Here is a 6,393-nt window from a genome sequence, read left to right on the forward strand (position 1 = left end):
TATATATTTTTTTTTTTTTTTTGACTATGCATATGTCTTTTGACAGTGTCTTCTAGTGTTTTTCCCCCTTTATTTGGCCTATACTGGTGATTTTTTCATCTTTTATATTAATCAAATTAGAAACATTTTTTCATTAGTAGCCTACAATACTGTTACTGATTTACATTTATTCATTTAGCAGACACTTTTATCCAAAGCAACTTACAAATGAGAAAATGGTCATGCTGCTATTATTATAATTTTATATATAAAAAAAAAAACATACCAAATAAGATTTTTTTTCTTCAGTTGTATCTTGGCCAATTTTATTTTAGTATTTATTTATATACTATTAGGCCTATTGTTTTTATAACTATTTTGAATAAGCTTATTTTTTATATTTTCAGTTTTCATTTTAAGCTAAAATTAAGTCTTGTTTGACTTTAAGTTGGTTGGAATTTAAGTTTTGTTTGTTTTTGTTTTCAAATATTTATATATAGCTTTAAGTTTTTGTTTTCCACTTTTAGTAATTTTAGTCCAACTTATTTCAGTTAGTTGCCAAGGCAAGTTTTTTTTTCATCCAAATTTTTTTTATCTAATATTTATATTTGTGTTTTATTTTAACTATTTAAATTACCAAAAGCCATTTTTAATAGTTTTAGTTAAAGGGATAGTTAACCCAAAAATGAAAATTATCCCCTAATTTACTCGCCCTCAAACCATCGTAGAAAGGCCACGTACACACTGAAGCTAAATTCGGTTGTCACTTCACCTTTTAATACTTAATCGCGTTCTGCACACACACAGTTCAGAAAAATACATGTAGTGACAACCGCATTTACAGAATTCCACGCAGTGTGTATGAAACCGAACTGAACAACTAGTTGTTAATGACATTTTTAACGTTCATTGGAGATGTGTCTGTCTTCTGTATGTGTGGTGAATCACAGGGAAAGCATGAGCTTTGACTCATTTGTGTTGCCAGATATTGCTAGAAAAATCCAAGTAGGGCTCGCTGCAGCCTGCGGTGGACGTCCAACCCCGCCCACGTCCAAGTGTGACGCCCGTGATGGGAAGTTCGGATCATTTTACTGACTCGGATCTTTGAATCTCGTTCATCAAAACAAACAATTATTTTTTTTTTCAAGTCATTTTGTTCATTTCAGCAGAATATAATTAAAATGTTATGTGATAATAGCCAAATTCCCCAACACATCAACTTACGCAACGTTTATCACATTTAGAATAAGAAAATAAACTGCAATGCAAGGCCAAATAATGAGAAACATAAACAATTAATTCATTGCTTTACTGGGTCTGTCAGTTCAGCTTAGCAGTCTGTTAGTTTACCTCACCTCCCGATCTGAGTCGTTCATCCCGTGGCATGAGGTATGTAGGCTATATCTATGGTGACTCCCAATCCCAGTGTTGCCCTGGAAACCCCTATTTGTTGTATGTAGGTTTCCGATTGAAAGAGTTTTTAAGCGTAATGGAAAACAAGAAACCCATAATAAACCAAAATAAATCCAAATGCTTTATGCTGAAAATAAGAACAAAATATCGCGACTCGTGTCTGCTCACTTTAATAACTCCATAAACCCGGTCGTTTTATGAGCCGAGCTTAAACAACAAGCCCAAAATGCTTAAACTGAATAATCATGGCAACACGGAAAGAACGGGCTCTGTGTGAAACAGGCTGTACAAGCATAAATAAAACACGACGCCTCCGTTGACTGTGTTTAGTTAAATTCCTGAAAATAACCAATGTTTTGTTACTGTAATATTACTTTGGTCACAATATCGGATACCAAGAGAGTGAGAGTTCCTTACACACATGTAATGTTAGGGGATTCACTCCCTCATTTAAATGCTGTTGTCACTCCTGAAACTTACAGTGAGTACGTGGTCTATGACTTTCTTCTTTCAGACGAAACACAGTCGGAGTTATATTAAAAAATATTATGGCTCTTCCAAGCTTTATAATGGGAGTGAATAGTAACCCAAAATAGAATAGAAGCCCAAAAAAGCATATCCATCCATCATAAAAGTAATCCATACGGCTCCAGGGGGTTAATAAAGGCCTTCTGAAGCAAAGCGATGCGTTTTTGTAAGAAAAATACCCATATAACTTTATAACTTTATTTGATCAATGTTTATATGTGAATAATATGCCTAAATTGAAATATGTTGATCCAGTGGCGGCTGGTGCAAAAAATATTTGGGGGGGCGCAAAAAAAAAAAAAATTTTTTTTTAGAAATGCAGGAATGAATAGGCTAATTAAATATCCATTTAATAAGTGATATAATAATGTATCTATTTAAAACATGGAAAATTCAGTATTTAAAGCATGCCATAGGGCTGAGATCTAAAAAAAAAAAAAATCTGTATTTAATTAAAAAAAATATATATATTTAAGATCCTGCCCAATATTGTCCTAGAAACAATGTTCATACTGAAGGCTATGAAAACAAACATGAATGTAACTGTGTAGTATATGCTATAAATTATGTGCAAAAAAAGGGGTCAAATCACATTAGGCCTAGGCTACATTCTAAAATTGTACCTTTACAATCTAAAAACAAAATGTTTTTTGAAGCAGAAATTTAATACAATAAACTAAAAATGAAAATAAATAAAAACAAAAGAACAGACTAATAACGTTAATTATTATTATTTTGATTACCCTAACAGTCACTTTACACAGTTACTGCTATCGTACAAATACACTTAGTTGTAGGTTCGAAATTCTACATATGACATAATTATGTTTGCCAACAAAAACAAATTTTCAACAAATATTTTGAGCAAAATGTATTTTACTCAGATTGAACTCCGTCTGTTCGGCGCGCGGCGGCGCTCGCTCACGGAAGTTTGTGCTTGCTGAAGGCTCGTCCACGCCTGAATGCAAAATGGAAATATTTTCTCGACTTTCTAACTTTTACAGATGGAGAATATGTCTGTGAAATGTAAATTATGCACTGAGGAAATTATTAAATGTCACTTCAGCTTAAAAAAAATATTAATAGAGGTATGTTTGTTTCCACCAATCGCTGCACAAGTTAAGGTTAAGTATGATGACGAAAGCACGTTAGTGCGAGCCCTCCCGGAACCCATAGAGATTGCATTGCAGTGCCTGCAGTTCGAAAAAAAAGTTCTTTGAATGGAAGTCTATGGGAGCAGTCGGGGCAAATCTCCGACAGACTGAAATGCCCCAAAAGAGGCGGTACTCCACAGAGCGTGACTCGATGCTGATTGGACTATATCCAGAGGCAGAACAAACAGCCTAGCAGTGACAGGTAGCGTAACTCTGTGGTTGAATGCGATTGAAAAATCCGTCCCTTTCTCACTTTGGTGGTGCGTCGCCCTTTTGCCCTAATGAAGAAACCAATAAAACAGCCGATCATGTCTCATTTCAAGACTTGGATTAAACCTGCTCGTTCACTTATGGTGAAGTTTTCCAAACCTTATGATATGACAATTAAGGGGCTTTATGCAACACCTATCTTTTTTTTAAGGGATTACTTAAGTGAAAAATAGACACTTAAAGTGGTGAAAAGTTTTTAATGTTGTTTATATGTGGTGTTTTTAAAATGCTTTAAGACAAACCATGTACAAATTGTTATGTTTGAAACTGCAGTAAACCAAACCCGCGGTTTGAAATCGTGGGTGTTTCTGACAGAGCTCTATGGCTCTGGTTTCTGACATCACAGACGACCTTGTAACCAATCACAACAACGTGCCGGCAGGCTTTAGCATATCATTAACTATGACTGCTCTGAAGCAGGAAAGTCTCGAGAGAAGCCAGGTTATCCCGGTATATTTTCTGTCATAATAGGCTTGTTTGAGATGCGCCTAGCCTCGCCTGAAGTTCAGCCGAGAGTAGGCGGCTGCAGTTAGGGGAGGAGTGAAAAAAGTGCAGGAAAGACTGACACTTCTCCCTCCTCGTAGTGGATCAGAACCTACGAGATCAAAGGCGGATATCGCGGGATTCACACTCGTGCGCTGTGTTGCTGATAAACTGGATGTAATTTAAGTTATGTTGCTTTTATATGAAAATAAACATAATGAACAATACTCCCAAAGTACTTGTTATTTATTTCCATTCGAAATATGTGTGTATCATTCATTTTTACTTTAATTATAGACATGTTTTTATATTTTTTTTATAAATGACAACGTTCGCATAACCTATAGAGATATCACGGTGTCAGAGAGTTTGGGAATATTCACACATTATTTTTACACATAAAAACATGATATTAGAGTTTTAAAATCAAACATTTTAAATCAGATCAATACATCACGGTTGTTTAAACCAATAAGCTTTAAGCTGTGTCGTCAGCAAGTCGTTTCCCATCGGAGAGCAATGCGCTCGACTGCAGAATCCGACACGTCCGCCTCGCACTCGCGAGAGGTTTTTGACACATGTCGGCATGACATCAGAGCAAGGCGGCCCACCCTCGGACACATTTCTAACCGGCATGCATCTCGCGGTGATTACCGGTGATCGGTTCTGCGCAGAATTTGCTAATCTCAAACAAGCCTATTAATTCATATTAATGAATGACAGAACCGTCGCATGGGCTGTGCCAAGTGTGCGAGCGCATAGGGGTTCGCGCCAAAGTAAACCCAATAAAGTTGATGTTTTTGTCCTTCGAAATATTTTAATACTGTAAATCATAGCTAAAACAATATTGCTCTGAGCGTATGACCGTGATTCACGTGCATATTTAGTCAGTGTGTCCTCACACGTCAAGTTCTGAGAGCTATTCAGTCCATTTTAAATTCTGATTTTGGCCGCCTCTGGAATGGCTCAAACCATAGATATTAGCCTACCTGATGAGTTCAAGTAAATACATCCATTTAGCACATCCATCCATTCAAACATCTATTTAGCACATGTTCACAGAGGAAAACGGCTGCTTGTTCTCTCGATACTGTCTGTTTTACTGAGAAATCGCTTCAGGTGATTCAGTGAGAGAGCAGTCCAAACGTTTTGCAAAGACGTTTTACTAATTCATAATTTAAAACGCAATTTAAGCATCAGAAAATATGAGCAGTTCAGTTGCACAGCTGTTAAACTGAATATATGAAGCGAAGTAAGCTTTTTTTCTTAAATATCCACCACAACACAAACAACAAATTGCTCGTCAGCAACAGTAGACTCTCCGAGCTGGCGTGAACGAGTGGAGGTGGGGATAATTTGCATATTCATTGATCCGTGTATATTAAATGAGGCAAGGGTGTAGAGTTACATTCAAGCTATTTTAAGGCATGAAGAAATTTTTTTTCACTTGAATTTTTTTTTTAAATATGTCATTTTGGTGATTAAAGATGAGTTTTAAGGGAAAAAATAATTGACTACAGGGGGATTTTAAGGGAAATACTAATGGTGCATTCACAGGGGGCATTGGCGTTAATGATTCTTTTACTTTGTGTGATGCCCTGCATTGCCGAACTGAATTGTGGGTTCCGTCGCGTCGCTTCACTCATGTTGTTCACGGCAGAAGTTGAAGATTACTTTCAAGCGCCCACGCAGGCGTCAGCTAATCAGATCACAAACACTAACCAATTGTGTTCATGCAACACCGGAAAGTAATGTGATTGGCTGTTGTCACTAGAGATGCACCGATTGATCGGCCAGGGATCGGAATCAGCCGATTTTCCTCATGATCGGCCGATCACTCTCACTTCTTACCGATTCCGAGCCGATCTTTTTTGTTACCAGCGGCACAGGCAATAACGTCAAATGCGCGTTCTCGCTCCCTTCTCTGTCACGGTGAAGTGGCACACACCCGCGCGGGCGCCTCCTCTCTCTCTCTCGCCTCATTCGCTCCGGTTAAATAGTGCTTACTGCGCATAATTTTAGTAATTCCCGCAGGTTTCGCGGTCACACCGAAAGCGCGCGCTCCACTGATCTATATTAGTGAAGTGAACAAGCCACGCTCAGTTTCAAACAGAGATATAAGTCAAACAGACTCACAAGTAGCCTACCAAAATAAGCGCTTTCCTGCGCTCAAACTGTCAAATACATACAAAAGTATGTCAAAACCAGCGGCACAGGCAATCTTGGCGAGTATACAGATAAACACTGTCAGTCTTTAATCGTTAAATAGCTAAGAAAGTGAACCCATGTCGTGTTTAACAGTATTGGGTCTGTTGAACACCGTTCATAAACTCTTAAAGGGACAGCAGTCCAATATTCCTGCTGCTGTCTGTCATGTTAATCAAAGAACAAAAGACAAAGAAAATCAGTTTCAGCTCTTGACTGAATACGTTTTATAACTTTAACGGTAAGAATTTATCTGTATTAATATTTACAATAAAGACTACAGAAATTAAGGTAACCAATGTAAAATAATACTGAATGTGTCATTTTAAATTTGATTACTTTAATTTCTGTAGTATTTCTT

Source organism: Megalobrama amblycephala, linkage group LG15 (assembly GCF_018812025.1).
Source record: "Megalobrama amblycephala isolate DHTTF-2021 linkage group LG15, ASM1881202v1, whole genome shotgun sequence".
Taxonomy (NCBI): Eukaryota; Metazoa; Chordata; class Actinopteri; order Cypriniformes; family Xenocyprididae; genus Megalobrama; species Megalobrama amblycephala.